The 17395-nt window shown below is 36.0% G+C and overlaps 1 protein-coding gene across 30 annotated transcripts in view; it reads left to right on the plus strand.

The window, feature by feature from the left end:
- IRAG1 (inositol 1,4,5-triphosphate receptor associated 1) overlaps positions 1–17395 on the plus strand; it is a 109374-nt gene that overhangs the window by 36849 nt on the left and 55130 nt on the right. For 2 of the 30 annotated variants that reach the window (XM_066997316.1, XM_066997311.1), the window contains exon 1: positions 6141–6588. The exons of 26 other annotated variants lie outside the window; for them this stretch is intronic. The gene's annotated coding sequence lies outside the window, so the exon portion shown is untranslated. 2 more of the 30 variants (XM_066997323.1, XM_066997312.1) reach the window with 1 other exon arrangement.

The raw sequence follows: 17395 nt of genomic DNA on the forward strand, positions 1-17395 counted from the left end.
GCATGGCACGATGTAACTGGTTATGCGTTTCTAACTAAAAGAATGTCAGTATCTTGTTTTGTGAAAGTTCAGTGTGTATTGTAAGATGATAAAGATTTTAAAGTATAGCTTTTGGGTATCTGCTCATCAGATTTATTGATTTTCTGCACACAGAACTGCTGTTAAAGGCTTATGCTATACAGGATTATCAAAAATGTTTGTATGTTTTAGAAAAATAGAAAATCTGGCTAATAACTAAAAAGAAAAATTGGTCTTGCTGGTGTTTCTGAATAAAAAACATGAATTTTTTTTCACATTCACTTCAAAGAGATGCCTAGGAAGGGAACGTACAGAAAAATGGGTCATCTGGTTGTCTAATAAGAAACACCGATCAGGAAATTCCTCTCAGACTTGTCTACAGAAAGAAATGTAGAGAGGAATTACTAGGTTTTAGGAGATAGGAGGTGATAAAGATGTGGGCTAGATCACAGGGAGGAAGGATGAAAAGGGAGGTGGAAAGGAGCAGGCAGACAGAAGAAATTCTAGTCTTGTATTGGTACTAGTATGTCTTTGCAGCTAATCATGAAACAGTGATGTAGGCTGTTCTGGAGGCATGACAGAATGCAAGGTGCTTTAAGGGTGATCTGGCAAAACTTCTCACTGGAAGTGCAACCCTTTAAATATTGGCAAGGAATAAAGCACCACTCCTGTGCTCAACAGCTACTATTGTGCAAAGCTAGGAAAAAGTAAAATAAATTACTCTGTTAATCCCAGCTTTCTCCTTATTATGCTGCTCTCTGGGAGGCAGGCAGATGTTTAGCTATATACATATACAATATAAATAAGAGGCCAGTGAACCAGGAATGACTGGCTTTGTTTCAGATGCTTTAGATCTTCTCAAGTGACAGAAAGAATCATAGGATAAAATAATGGCTCTAAAAGAAGCTGTACAGTTCGCTCAGTCAAAAAAGTTTGTGCACAGTTGCTAGATGCTGAATGAGACAAGTCGCATTGAAGTTAATGGTATATGTTGATACTGAATATGCATAATCAATGTTCCATTCTGAAAAACTTAACTGCTGAATTATTAGCATATGCTTAGTATAAATCTGTTATTTGAGAGTAAAATAAATGAAAATTGGATAACGCTAAGGGAACAAGCAAAAGTCATGGTTGCATCCATAGGTTGAATCCTTTCCCTGTCAAACATCAAGAACTGCTGTATTTTTTTTCCAAAATGTTTTATATATATTTTCAGTGCATAAAATGTTACCTTTATTTTTGGATACAAGAACCATGCTGACCTAAAAACAGTGTTTTCAGGCAGATCATTTTAACTCAAGTGATTACAATTTTCTCAAAATTTAAGTAACTCAAACTGCAAAACTGGTCTGTCAATGGAAAGTGACAAACATTACTACTGATGCTTTTTTTTATTGTTTTCTTTTTTCTTTTGTTTTTCTGTGTTGTGTGTTTTTTTTTGTTGTTGTTGTTCTTACTCTCGTGTGTTGAATTGCATTACATTAGATTTCTCTCTTAAGGAAGAGTACAAAAGCATGAAACATCCAATGAGCCATGCAACAGCCTGGTAGCAGCAGTCCATACAGTCAACAAAAAAAAAGTGAGTTAACAAGACTTTTCTCCAGAATTCTACTCGGAGAGCTGGAATAAGTTTTCTATCCTCATTTTTCTTTATGGGCTGCTTGAAAATTCTAGAATAAATGATGAACAGTAAAATTCCTCTGTTGGTAACAAGTACTAACCAAAATTGGTCTCTGGTAAGAGAAACCCTCCTCTGGCAGGGTTTTAGTTGTTTTACTTTCTGCTATAGGAATATACTGTGTTCCTGATAAAAGCTTCCAATACTACTTCATAATCATGTTTATTTTTTCACTATGTGGTAAATGTACTTTTCAAGTTGTCTTAAATCCTGGGGCCGTTAATTGCATTGGTAAACATGCTGGATCAATATGTGTAGGATATATGCTGATATTAAGTTTCACGTGTGATTAAGAATTATTATTTAGGATTAATTTAACTCAGGAATGTCAGTTCAAAGTCTAAGTATGTCTGTCTTGCATTCTTTTCCTAAGCAAAAACAAAGTCATGGTTTTCTTTCTATGGATTAAAGGATCTTCTTGCAAAATTTTAATTTCCTTTTACTTGGATTAAAATATGATATGAAGTCCAAACCTCTTCCTGAATTCAGTATTCATACTGTAGTATAACTCTACTATTTTGGCCTAGATTGGTGTCTAGTATTAATCCCGTTCATGTGTTCTTTAGAGGTCAGCAGTATGCTATTGTGTGTACACACATCTGTGTGGAAAGAGAAGCCTGTCTTCCTGTGGAATTTTCTCCCTTCTAATATTTCCCTTCTGCCAAACTCCTTGCAGGCAAGGTAAGATGAAGCTTAATATTCAGCTTGGAGTGAAGATTAACCTCTTCAGCTTTTCTGTAGCAATCTCCAGAAAAGTCATTGTAAAACGTTATCCTGATTCATCTTTTTTTTGTCCCCCCTCTTGGACTCCTGCTATTATAGGAACTTCACTTTTACGACTTTTAAAAAGAAAAAAGGGGGAAAAATACTTGAATATGGTAAACAAATATCCAGTGGTTTCTGTAAGTACTTTGTGTAACTTTTGTCCAGAAAGACTTGGCTAATTAAACTGTGTTTGACAGTTTGGATCATTTTATTGATTATCTAGCAAGGGATGCTAGTAAACAGATTGACATTTTGTTTCTTGGACTCTGTCTCATGTAGAGATGATTAGCTGACTATTTTGAGACTGAAGAAAAAAGGTTAGTTTTATAAATAAAGACTCTTTATGGCGTAATTGGTAGGATTTTGGAAGTGCTTGAGCACTTCTTTCTGAAACATCTTTCCACATAACAGGGACTAGTTCATAGAACTATCTATATGACCTCAAAGCAAACTACCAATTTACATTGGTATCAGTATAAATGTTTTCTGTAAAATGACAGGGCTACAGCATATGTCTCCTTACTGTGTTCCTTTTTGTTGTTTTCTTCTGACATTGCATATTTTTTTAACCCTATATTTCTAATTCATGTAAAGCATTTCTGATATGGAAAGTGGGAAGCGAAAAAAAGAAGACATCTAGATAAGTTGCTGCACAAACATTGTTTAAAGGACCGTAAAGTTTTGTTATATTTTGCACAAATAATCTAGTATATTTACTCAGCTGACTGACAGTGAGTATTGACTAATACAATCCTGGGGATCCAGCATACGTTTTAGTTCAATTATTCTAGATTCCAGTTGGGATTTAGTATTCAGAAAAAGAGTTGAGTTCCAGATGTGGAAAGTTGCCCTGTATATTTTTTTTCTAATATATTTACTTACCAGACCTGGTAAGGCCTTACCAGACCTTACCTACTCTATTTGTAAGTGCAAATATCACTTCTACTGCAAATTTTTAGCTTGTCTGATTAACAATTTTTATATTTTAATCAAAAAACAAACAGTGTACTGTCATATCTTGCCACTTGTATTGTCAGATATAACATGGATCTTTTTTTGTCACATGGATGAAGATTATGTATGGGCAGAAAAGATAATAAGCAGTATTTTAATGTAATCTGTTTTAGAGTCCTGAAGTGTCAGTTCTTCAAGATAGTGTGGGAACTTTTATATAGCTATCTTCTAGGCATTTCTCTATACATATGATAGAGAAGAATTTCCAGTTTTGTTCTGAACCCATCAAAAGTTCAAATGAAAACACAAGCTTTTGAGTTAATTTTCATGTACTGACTGCCCAACTAAAGCCAAAACTAGAGAAAAATAGTTTAGCAAGATTACTTATCTGCTGTTGCCCAAACAAAATAGCTTGCACTTAAAAAATGGCTGTGCCCCAGAAAGAAAGATCCTCTCTGAATTATTTCAACATGACTGTGGTGTTCGTACTTGTGGTCATCTCTTCAAAGGCACAAGTAAAAAGTCTTAAATCTAGGAAGCCCAGCTCATGAACCTTTGTATTGAAACATACTCCATTGCTTCTTGATGTGGAAATCAAGGAAATGGGAAGTTAACTGGTGGAGGCACATGTATTCTGTTGCCAAGCCTTATTTATTCTCCAGATAGCTACATCGTGTGACTCTGAAGTAGTTCAGAATACTTATAAAAGAAAATTTGATGCTGTTCCTGGGGGATAAGTTACCATAATAATAGCAACATAAACATGTGAGTTCTGTGACAAAGGTATGTGTGAAGGCGAAACAGTTTGCCACTATTGTATGTGGCCAGCCATTTATATCAATGTTTTACAAGAAGGTGATATCACCAGGTTTTATATAAAAATAATCTTTATATATATATATATATATAAAATTATATGGGATGTATTGTTTTATGTTCTTTATACATCTTTATCTAGTTAAAGTAATTGAGATTTTAGCTGCTAAGATTCCCTCATTCAAAAACTTGGATATTAGCTAGAAAGTTTCACTTGCTTTTGGCCAGAGAGCCTTCAGATGTGTTTAACTGGGCAAAACACTTGCAAAATGAGCATGCTGTTAGATACAAGAATATACAAGCTGTTTCAGGAGCTGAAGATTGGAAGCATCATTTTCCTTTTGCCTATACTTCTGGGGTCCTTCTGTGTCCCTCATATACTGTCTGAACAGCAGAGGTCATGTTTGTGTGGTGCAAGTAGATGGGCCAAACAAAGGAACTGAGACCCATTTGCTCTAGGTTTCTCCCATAACAAGGGCATTAGTTTAAACTTTCTGTATAAGCTGCTTACTTAATGATTATTCTAGGAATCTGAAAATATTGACACCTCCCTTTATCAAAAAAACTTGCTTAAATTTGGCCAATGGTATTATAGGATGCTAGACAAATGAGCAAGCGATTTAACCAGTTTCCTTTCCTAGGGGAGAGTAGTATGGACAGGCAGTAAGCAACTTGTTCTTGCCCGAGCTGGGTTCAAAGCAATTCTTGGTATGAAAGGGATGCATGCAGACTGAAGAAATATACAACTTCTGTGCAGGCAAATGGAACACTTGACACTTGCGACCTAGAAACTGAGAAAATTAAACTGAAAAATTATGAATTACAGGTGCTAGCAAGAGACTTCTATAGTTGCAAATGATGTGTGTTGTTTCAAAGAGTTAGGTAGCAGGCTAACTGTACTGGGCAAGAGAATATTTGGAAACTCAAGTTTGTGGGTATTAAAACAGTGATCCAAGAAAATGAGTGATGTGTTAAAATGTCTATTGGTGGGCCAGTAAGTGGTACAAAGGACATCAAAACCTCATTTTTGAAATGTGTGTGTACTCTCATCATCTTGATTCAGGTTTAAATGACACTGTTACAAGTTTCTCAGAACTCTTTTCCAGTGTTGATTTTTAGGAACTAAGAATGTCTTAAGTGTAGAATATTAGACCTACTAATGCAAGCTCAATCCTGATATAACACAAATGAGGTTCCCAGCCTTTTATTTTCTTCTTAAAGGGACTGCAATATACTGCAGTCGGTTCATTTGGTTCATTTTCACCCCTTTCTTATACAAGTATTCTCATGTTTCCATCCATCATTCCTATATGGAGCATGCTTTAAGTCATATCATAAAATCCATACTTTCTTCTGTCTGATCTATTTCTGCCTTAATGGTTTTGATAACTTCTTTTTGATAATGGCTAATAACTTAGTAGCATCATTTGCTCTAAAGCAGCCTCTTCTGTAACTCGCTATCTGCTCACTTCATATGTATTCACGTGCAATTTTGTGACATTTCCCACTAACAGCTCTTGTGTCCCTACTTGAACTGCAGAAGTTCTTTTGGACAGGATTTGGCTTGCTTAGATTTAAGAACTTAAAACCAAATAATTTGGAAGAAAAAAAAAAAGCTCCAGGGCTGCAGTAAGATCTATGTCAACTTGCATGTCATTTTCCTGCAGGTACCTGAATATACTGTAGTAAACACTTTTGTTCCCCTCTTTGTGCCCCATTTGCAGCTAGATTCTCTAGATTCTCTCATGGGATGCAAACAAACAACTTCTGTGAACTTCAGTGGGAATTATTCATTTTCTGTGAGTGCAGAGCGGAGCCCATGACTGGACTGAAGCCAACGTTCTTTAAAAGTTCACATGCCTTGTATTTGCTCTCTAATTTAGACCCTTTCTGACCAAAGGGGGGAAAAAACTGAAAAACAGTAGTAACAGTTTCAGGGAAAAAAAATTCCCTCAAAAATCTGAGGATTGACATACTGTGATGTAAATTGTATTTAATCTGTTCTTCCTACTTGCCCGCTTTCTTCAGAAATGAGTGAGTAGAGCCTTATATGCAGTCAACTTGAAGAATGCTAATGGGATGTCTACATCACATTGTACTTGGAGTACTTATGCCAGAATAGGAAAGCCTTTTATTCTGTAAGTCCCCCAGGCAAGAAAGAAGGCTTTCTGAAGAGTTACTTTAAATTTAAGCTCTCATTCTAATGTTAGACAGCCTGTTGGATCTCTGAGTTAAAAATTGCTTCAGCTTTACTTACTAGAGCCAGATGTAACATTGACCTTAAATGGTAAAAGCTCCCAAGAGTGAAAGAGAGGCTGGCCTGAGGGGAAAAAGAGGAATAACTGAAGTTTTAGGTAAGTAATCTCTATAACCGAGAATAAGCTCTCTTTCAGCCGTGAACAGAACAGAACCATATTTCTTCCTTAAAGGTACAGTACCTTGTTGTTATGATATCAAGTAGTTCATTTTACCTATCTTCTTCCCCCAACCCCCACCCCAGTCTCCATCCCCATGTCAAATTCTACCCCTTTTTCAAGTTTTAGCTGCTTAAGAAGTGGGTGAGATTAACAAAATGTAGTTCTTTTTATGTACTGTTTGGGAATACACATGAATGAAAAAGAAAAAGCTGTGTTAATTATACCTAGGTTTGATTAATCAAGGTACGTAGGCAGTAATTCAAGGCAACCTGGTAGACAGATACTGTTATCTGTATGGGGCTAATCGTTGGAGAGTATTAGCTAGCAGGAGTACATATTACAGGGAAACAGACACTGAACAGATTTCTTTTTTCTTTAATTGCATGGCTTTTCTTCCCACGTGCTTGCTTTTAACAGTGCCGAAGTTGTTCATTTTGATGGATTACCTACTCGTGTCTGGAACCTGTCTTTTAAAAAGACGTTTCCTGAGCCATTCCTTTATACAGTATATATTTGGTTTTAATCCTATTAGAGGTAAATTAATACCGTGAAGTTGTCTAATTAGAATGCTGTATGAGGGGGAGAGGGTGGGAGAACAACAACAACAACAAAAAATCACCAACCTTTTAATATTAAAGTATGCTTACTTTAATATGAAAAATCATGATGTTTACAATTTCCAGTATTTCAGTCTTCGGCTTTGTCTGTGCTGTTTGGTAGCTATTCTGCAGAGAAGCGTTTTGTGTTTTCTTGGCAAATTCTAACTTTTGTTTTTCATCTAATATGTATGTTAGGATGTGGCATTTTTCAGACAGCAGTATGTAAACAATATGTAAGAATGAGGACATTACAAGGAAATGCTAGCTGAAATTGAAGACAGGTTTCTGTTACCAACATATTAGCAACAACTCATGTTAGTGAGTTGATTTTCAAATCACATATGGCACGGTCCCATCTGGTGAAAAATCCTCTGCAATCATCAGAAAATTTTACTCCTTGTGGAGTGATTAAGCAGTAAAATTAGTTTATGCAATGCAGAAATTGGGATAATTAGGAGTTCTGAGCAGAGAGAGTGTTTTCTGAAAGTACTAACTGCTACTGCATTTACACTTGATATGGCAAACGGTTGTCTCTAAGGAAAGTTCACTTAATCCACCTTCAAGAGAATGTGATGAATGCATCTTGTTTACAATGTTGCAAAGCTCATAATTAGTTTTTCTCTGGACTCTCATTAGTGGTAAACAATGTACTACTTTTGATCTCCTGGCTAATCTTCATGTTTTATATCACAATTATACCCTAAATCAACAATTATACAAAGCTTGGAGCTCTATAATCTAATGACAAATCCCGTAGAAATCTGTTAGGCAATTAGAATTAACAGTGGAAATTAAGAAAGTCTGATATATTAAATGCTGAATACTGGGATTCCTAATTTTTTTAATATTCCTGTAGTTTTCAAGCCTACTAATGCCTTTATCCTGATTTGCTGGTCTTGCATGTATTACTTAACTGGTGATATTTTATACACCCTTTTAACTTGTGTGAGTATACTCCAGTTTCAGTGGTATTTAGAAGGCATTTAAGTCTTAATAAATAGTCATTTTCAACTTTGTATATGGACTAGAATAACTAATGCATGTAACTCGTCCAATCATGAACTGTATATTTCTAAAACATGGTATTTCATAGTATTTCAGCAACTGTTGTTCTTCTCAGTATGTGCAATGCTTTTTTGTTAATTTAAAATGTATTACATAGTGCCCAAGTCTATCTTCTGTAGAGATGTCATGATGACGATGTGTAATTTGATACAAGAAGTACAGGTTGCTCATTTGTGCATAGTGAAAATTGTGTTCACATCAGTGTGCTGCTAAGGGACCTAGGGTTATCAGTGTACTTAATTTAAAGCCATTTGCTTTGCAGCCCTCTGGATTAAGCTGCAAGCTTAAGCTTGTTGTGGACAAAAAACTTGCATACTTCCCTAACTATAGTCCTATGTATCTAGGACAAAAGTAGAAAAAAAAATTAATCAAAAGGAGGATGGAAGAAGCTGATGGTAAAGATAGTTCCAATCTGCTCCATGACAGCTTTTAGTGTTAGTTTGGTGACAAATCATTTTTCCAAATGCTGGATAAGGTAGAGTATTGCAGGTGAGATATAAGGAATTGACACTGAAAAGAGACAGCTGTGAAAGCTTTTCATGTCAGGAGTCATGCTTGTATGTTCCTTATACATCATGGAGTTCTCCTCCCTCATGTAGTCACTGTTCCTAGGGAATTGTACAAGTCCAGGCAAAGAAAGCATCAAGTGGCTTGTGAGTGGAATGGTTAAGAAAATACTTGCCATTTTTATATATTTTTTTTTTGTGGGCCATTTTAAAAATCTGGGACACAAGTGAGCAGAGAAAGATCTTTCTCCCAGCCTGACTTTCAGTCTTCCTGTAAACTAAACAGAAGAAATTGGGTGATGTGTTCTGCTTTTGTACTTCCTTTGAAAAGTGTGTCAGATAGATGTTTTGGATCTCAGTTTAGCTGTCAGAAAGGAAATGTAAGAGTGGGTGATGGATCTTTGTAAGCTTTTACACGAGTGACTCAAGACATGAATTATTGCTTATGGGCACGTGTAGTGGTTTGTGAAGGAGAACTAAAACTGCGACTATTGTGAAATGACTTTGAAATAATAACCGAGTCTCTTCTTGGAAAGTAGAGCCCAAGAATTCTGAAAACAAGAGAGGGATTTTATATTTAGAGCAAGTGGGCTAGTAGCCTTAGGTTTTGTTGGAGATCTTAGGCTGTAACAGCATCCCTAGGTTTAGTCCTTCTCAGTAGGTGGATGTGACAGGCTTTATCATTTTTCAGTGTGTTTTTATTAATTTTATGATCTGGAAATCATTTCAGAAATTCATTTTAAATAGGTAATACCAAATATGATAAGTATGTGAAAAATTTAAAAAACAAAACAAAAAAATAATAGCTGAAGTCAAGAATGCCTTACTATCTGCTATAACTTTTACAAGCCTTTAAATATAAAAAAAAACGAAGTCATTAGCTATCACAAGTCAACAGGGACCTGCAATAGTGTAGGTATGATCACTTACGGGCTTGGACAAGTAAGGCTTGTATAAAAATATATATATGTACATATATATATTTTTTTTATTCTAACACAGATTGTTTGAGGTGGAGAAAATGAAAAAGAGGAAGGGAGGGAAACATGCAAACTTTACATACGCACTTGACATATGTTACCTATCAATATGAAATTTTCTTTCCTTAGCTACTGTTGAAGCATATTTGGTTGTGTCCTATCTTTACACAAATTAATACTTTAGAATCACTGTGTTCTCCCCTGATTTGTATGCAAATATATTTGTCATGATGATCGTCCAGAGCCACTATATACTGGGGTCTGCTGGGCTAGTTCTTGCAATTTCTGCAGACAGCAAAGCAACTGGAAAGTTAATATAACAAATAGTGGGGGTGAAAGTGATTTATGTAAGAGTTGCACAGATTCCATTACAAGTTGTAAGGCTTTGCATCCTGGAAATGGATTTATGGTGCAAACTCTGTGGTGGTGGGTGATGTATGGCAATTGCTTTGGGCTAGGGCCTTCCCTTCAGAGTAAAATTTTTAATGTTTGTTTAATTATGCAAAGTGTTTGATAATGCTGAAGCTGTACATAGGGAATATGGCTCTGAACCTTTGCTTTTAAAATCAGTTAAGTTTCCAGTGGCTGAGTGGTGTCAGGCTCTTGGTGAACACCACAAATGTAAAGGATGTGTTAATTAGTGGGAAATAAGTTAGAAATCAAGAGAAATTTGGGTAGGAGCAGTGTGTCTATTTTCACCCATGTTATTTTGGACTCTGAGGGATGCACCAATGAGGGACAGGATTTGTAGAATGACAGTTGTTTCTGAAGCTTTGGAAAAGAAAACCCCAAGATTTAATTTTTCAAATGTTCTTCTGGTTCCTCTGAAACTTCTCTGAAAAAGGCTTTTTCAGAAAGGTGTGTGTGTGTGCATGTGCACATATAGTAAGATATTAAGTAAGATACATAGATTAAAAATTCCTGTTAAAACTTCCAAAGTTGTGCTGAACTGTGGCCTAGCTGCTGAACACAAATCAAAAAAAGAAGTGTAACTGTAAGGCAAAGGACAGCTTGTGGAGAGGAAGGGAAATATTTTAACAATGTATAAAAATACACACATGCTTCCCAATTACAATCACTGAATTTCCTGTATTTTTCTTTCTACATAGTGAATGAATGTGGGTGACCTCTGGGCTCATGAAAATGGCTCAATATAATTAGAGGCCTAGTTGCAGTGGAGGGTGGAGCTTGCCCCAGGAGGAGGTGCAAAGTCAATGCCCTGTACAGCATCTCAGACTGGCAAATCTTGTGAGCAAATCTAAATATTTTTATTGCCCTATGCAAGTATAGTTGTGCCTATCATCTTAACTTCCCCAAGGGTTGTTGCAGTTAAATTTATTGTTCCTGTTCTTTGACAGGTATAATTATCAGGATTGCTCAAAAAGCTGTTTTAGTAAGTACAGTAGTTAGTGGAGCAGACTGTAGAAAAACAAGTAAATATATCAAAATTCCCAAGTATTTTAGATACTTTAAAGCAAGCTTAGAAGACTTGAAAACTGCTCTGTTTACTCACTGAATTAATTGAAAAAAATATTTGTAGGTCAGAGGAAGAATTTGTGGGATACACTCTCAAGTCTCAGCATGTAAAACTCAATTTTATCTACGTGCTGAGCTTCTGGGGCCTGATGGAAGTCTCTCTTGCATAAAACACAGTATTAAACTATCTGTTCCAAAATGCATATATTGTGTGCTAAAGGAATAGACTCACTGGAGTATGAACAACTTTGTACCCTTCTAAGAAGCTTTTCACATTTCCTGTTGTTTTTTTTCTTTGACATTTCCTGTTTAACAGATTTAAAATGTTTTTGTTGGTAAAATGGCAAACATCAACCATCCCACTCTATACAAAGTTGACATATAACCATAACAGAAAGGTGAATAATAACTAAAGATTCTTCAGGATATCTGTACAGTTGCGGCTTGGTATTTCCATGTCTAGGAAGGTGTTTGGAAATTACATTCAATTAACACAAGTGTCCTTTTTCACTAATCACTTGTAAAAATGCTGAAGTGATGAAGCCCTCTCCCCTCCCCAGCACTATACCAGAGAAAAGTAGGCTTTATTACGGGAATGATGAATAGTACTTCTTAAACCACATGGCAGATCAGACTCAGTTTTCGAAAATCACTCTTTCTGCATTTGGAATGTTCAGAGCTTTGCCTGTGTACATGAACTAAAAGTCTGTCTCAGTGCATTTTGATCCCTCCTCAGAATCTGCTGCCACCTAATATGAAGACTTCTGTTTGTTTTTTTTTTTTTTTCCTGTTACTTAGCAGGTAAAGATCAGACTTTAAGAAATGTTCTTCCCTTCAGAGTAGGATCTGGGAAGTTTCTTTTTCATCTTTATAAAAAAAAAGGGGGGGGGGCACAAATTGACATAAGATTTTCATCTAACCTTGATTTTAGATGATAGTTACAGTAATATGCTTTCTCAGGACAAAATCTATTGAACTCACAATGTGCCTTATGCTTATCTCTCTGATTTAGAGGTTAAAGTAATGCATGAAGTTAGGTTTTTCCCCCTTTCTTGAAGTGGATACTGTACAATCATCTTGTATACTTATCTTCTGAGCATCTGCTCAGAAAATAAAACAACGTGCCGCTTTGACATCCAAGAAAGTGCTATAAAAAGTCTGTTGCTATGTTTAAATGCCTACACTCAGTTGCTATAGCAATAAAGATCTCAAAAATGATGTACGAATTGCCACAGTTCATTACCAGCCCTTTCTGGGACAGGGAGATTGTTGGACTGAGAGGATGACAAAGATCCTCATATTAGAGGAGAAAGTTGCCATGTAGTTCCAGGTGCCTTGTGCTGTCATGTGCACAAAATGTGGCCTAAGTGTACAAATCCCAATGTGGCTGTGTCAAAAGGGACAGTTGTAACCCTACTCGATTCAATTGCCTCTTCATTGCTTGTGTGACAGAGCTCAATATTTTGAGCAATTTCCCATTTTGGTGCAACATAAGTTGCTGAAAATGTGGAAAAACAAGCATCATGATACCTGCCATTCCCTGGGTCAGCCTTGGTTGAAACTGCTCACCAGCTTCAGTTACTGCAGGAATAGATGGGCTTGAACATACAACAGTCTGGCTACACAAGCTTCTTTCCAAGAAAAAAATAAAAGTAAAAAAACCTTGTGCCTATGGGCTAGGGATGCATTTCTTGTTAGGTATTGGCCACTAGCCTTCTTTAATTGTTAGCTATGCATGTATTCTTTCCCAAATCTATTTTTGGCTTTGTTTTCCGTGGAATAAAGATTGTGCTATTTTTCTGGTTGTCAGCCAGCTATCCTTCCCCCTTCTTCCCTGCCCTCCCTCCTTTCCCTCCCACTAGCCTTTGAACTCATCTAATATGTTGAGTTTGGCCAGAGAGGATCTCAAAAGTATTAAGTTCCGATAGATTTAGTGAAAAGAGCTGGTGTGGCAAGAGGAGAAACCCAGCTTCGTGCTGCTGAAGGCAAAAGGCTGCACTGTGAGCTGAAATGATCACTGATTCTGTTTGACTGGCTGTTTGCAAACCTGGCATGTGTGAAGCTCAAAACAAGGCACAGCAAGTGCTGTCTTTTGCCCCTTCAGACTGGCAGGAGACTAGGAGACAAGTGGAATTGTTTTGGTGGGTGAGAGAAGATACAGGTTTTGTTATTTTAATGATTTTGTTCTTTGTGTATCTTAGTTCAGCTACTTGAGAAAAAGCTCTTTTCCTATTTTCCTAATGTGGAGAGAGAGAGGTTACAAACAGTCTGTTTGTGCACTGATAACTTCAGTTTGGAAGACTTTCACAAACTTTTATGAAACACAGATCATGAAAGCTACACACTGATAACTCTTCTGTGATTTCATACTGAGTTCTAATAGTTGGTGGCAGTCTTTGTCTGTCTTCTTTCCAAAGCAGTGCAGAGCACTGTTAGACTGTGGAGCAGACCATTTTCTGTTTTGCAGATTTTTCCATCAAGGCTGCAGTACCTAAAGGGGTAAGAGCTTAGGTTTCTGTAGTCATTGGGAACAGGCTGTAGACTCTACTTGGTCTGTTCTTCAGTCAGACTCATGGGAATGTTGTTAATGGACAGGTTCTTCCCATGGCAAATAAATGTCAGTTGTCCGGGAAGAGGCCCCTGTTTTAATCAGTCTTTCCTTATGTAACAGATGTTTTGAAGCTCAGCCAGGGACAATAAAGTATTATCCAGAGAGAGCAGCCCTGATCCTCTTTCTGGCTATTTGAAGAGGGCAGCTGGTGGTCAAGAATCTGTTCCCTGAAAATTTCCATGCATCTGAAGTGGTTTCTCCACTAATTATGCCCCTAAATGTTCATGCATATTGAAGGTCAGTGTGCAAACTCCAAGGCTGAGGAGATTCTGAGTTCCACGTCACAGACACTGCTCACTCACACCTGCTCCCTTAGGTATCCTTTTACGAGCTAACTTCCATTCCTGAACCTCCAATGATAAATTCCCACTGAGTTCAGTTCTCCTATGTTTGATGGTTACAGACAAACATAACTTTTGATTGCTATCCCGTCATAGCTTTAGCTTTTCCTTTATAATATGCAGCCTATTTTCCTTTATAATCTGAGGATTGCTCAGTATGCAAATATTGTTTAATAGGTCAGATCACATGTACTTCATTCTCTTTGCTTCTGCTTTCATGGGTTTAAAGTTACATTGGGAAAATCTTGGCATCAAACAGATGCTTACAAAACTGAAGGGAGATGTTGATCCTGTTCAAAAATAAAGAAAGAAAAAATCATCTCCCCCCTCTGGCTTTCTTCAGCTCACTTTACGAGCTGAAGGCCCCTTCTGTTGAAATAAACTCATGTAAAAATGTCAGAACAAGTTCTCATTTGTTCTTAAGTAAACAGCTGAGATACTTTCTGTTAGTAACTGATAAGTTATTCCATGATTATTTCAAAGAAATTAACCTGTGTTAGCATCCTGTTTTCTTCCTTTGCTTTATCTGTTTGTGAGGAGTTATTTGTATTGCTAAGAAACAAACAAAACCTTTTTGTCTAGATAATGTTAAATTTGTTTCTTTTTCTGCTTAAAACAGGAAGCTTTGGCCTACAGCATTCCAACAGTTACCCTGTTGAATTTTCACTGTCCTTTCTTTACCTGTGCACCTTCTCTAGGGCACTGTGCTGACCGTGACAGTTTCTGACCTTGAAATCCACTTATAGGTAATACCTGGCTTTCTGGTTGCATTATTTGTAACTTGAAACAGTTGTACTAATTTCTCATTTGGGGTCTCATTCAGTGAAGTTGATTGGAGTCTTGTGCATATAAGAGATGCATAGGTCAGCTACTTGTTATTCTGCTAACTTTAAAAAATATTTCACAGCCATTTTTGATTGATTAACATGTATGTGAGCATTCACTAGTTTTTAAAGTGAGTGCTGCTCAATAGATCAATTTTAATTAAATTGCTCATCAAAATAAATAGTATAAATTAGAAGATATGGAACACCAAGAAAATATCTGCATAACAACAGTTTCTGTGTATATATACTTCTATTGAGACAGATGGTAGCTTACTGTCTGTGACAATGTTAATACTTTTTAGTCCAGATTAGACATCGAAGTTAATGAACTAGAAAACAAACAAAAAAAAATTGTTGAATTGCTTAACTAGCAATCAAAAGCTATGTTTTTGTCTGTAACCACCAAACGTAGGAGCGCTGAACTCAGTGGGAATTCATTGCTGGATGTTCAGGAATGGAAGTTAGCTCATAAAACTCTCTATGGGACTGTGCATTCTTGATAACTGAAAAGTACAGTAAGTATCTGACAAAAGTGAGATTTACTTCAGAAGAGCGCAAGACCAGAAAGGTACTACTAGATAATGTTTTGACTTTAATTATAGTACACTTTAATGATTAGGACCTATCCTAAAGCTGCATTGCATAATACCAATGTCTAATAATCAGTACAGTTGAACAAGTAAGATATGGCCAATTTCACCCAACTAATTTGTAAACTGATCATTTCTCCTTCACAATGATAAATCTTAATTCTTCAGCTTTTCCAAATGTTTATCAGTAGGGTTATGTTGCTAGTACTTTGCATGTTCTGAGGTTCTTAATTAGGTGGTCTTATAAAATAAAATGAAAAATTAAAAAAAAAAAAAAAAAAAAGGCATTACCAAAACATTTGCAGGATATAGTGAATGATGTACAGGGACATATACAGTGAAGAATCACATCTCTTGATCAGTTCCAAACTGACCTATTGCATCCCTAGCTGCCTTAAACACACAGTTCTAATATTTTCTGTTGCATTTGTTGTATGAAATAATGATTGGTGACATTTCTATGTTTCATTCAATTACAAAGATTAAGTAATGTACTACACCAAATGTAAAACATGCTCAACAGGTTTTCAATATACAGACCTCCTTAAGGACTATTAACCCATCAGAGTAAAGGTTACTTCTGAGAAATCAATTAAATTATTTCTGCGTACCTTTGCATAGTAAATTGACTAGAAAACATGTGGAACTTACTGATGCTTGATTTTTGTCTTGGCATAGTTGTAGGAATGCAAGTGAAGCCCAAGTATGAACCTGATGAATGAGCTAACTGAAATTGTCGTTATTCCACCTTGCTGCAAAAATTAGGGAGAAAATACAGTTTTAATATTAAAAGCACTACTACTATGTAAGTGGTTACTCTGTAATTGAACATTCACAGGGTTCTGCAGTATGTTGTTCACTTAGGGTTGTAAATAAAACAAGCTATGTGATTGAAATTTGCTTTTTGCTTCAACGTAGTTCAAAAGCAAGCTTACCTGCATTTAGAATTTAAGAGTTTTTCTTTCATATGAATGATAAAAAATAATTTCTAAAATGTGGTACCATTCACTAAGGTTAGCAAATTGATTTTTATGGGACTTTTCTGGGGGGGAGGGGCGGGGGATGGATGGAGTTCACCTGTTTATTTTTTTTCTAGATGCTGTTGCTGTTTCTTCCAGAAAGCATTTAATCATTTCTCTGAGTTAACTGGCTAATAAGTTTGGAGAAAAAAAGAATAGCTGGGTATGGCTTTGAATGTAAATATTTCCGTTAACAAAAACACAGGAATGTCATGTTCAGTTAGTAACTTTAACTTTACCCTCTTTGTTCTGGAGAAAAAAAAAAATCAAACAAAAAAAAACAACAACTTTTCTCTGCAAGAGGGTTAAAAACAAAACACTTGGAGGGAACACTTAGTAAATGAATTTGCTGGGTTGCCGTTAAGCACCATGGAAATTAAAATAAACATTGTTCTAACTAAGAAACATTAACAACAACAAAAATGTTTGTGTTGGAAAAAATCTTTACATGGTTTAGAAACACATTCAGCACAATTTGACATCATCTTATTTACACAGATCAAATAGTGTAATTGGTCTTCATTTAAATTTAGATATATTAAAGCTAATTTTTAAGTGTATAAAAGCATTGTATCTTGTTTCTTAAGCTAGCATGGCAAGCATTGCTTGCTCATAGTTGCATATTATAAAGAAGAAATAAAGCTAAGATATGAAAAAAGATTAGTGAAGCATATTGTCCTGAAGCGTTTATATAAAAGCCAGTAATTCTATTTGTTCTAGCTTTCTCATT

The sequence above is a fragment of the Anser cygnoides genome, chromosome 5, assembly GCF_040182565.1.
Source record: "Anser cygnoides isolate HZ-2024a breed goose chromosome 5, Taihu_goose_T2T_genome, whole genome shotgun sequence".
Classification (NCBI taxonomy): Eukaryota; Metazoa; Chordata; class Aves; order Anseriformes; family Anatidae; genus Anser; species Anser cygnoides.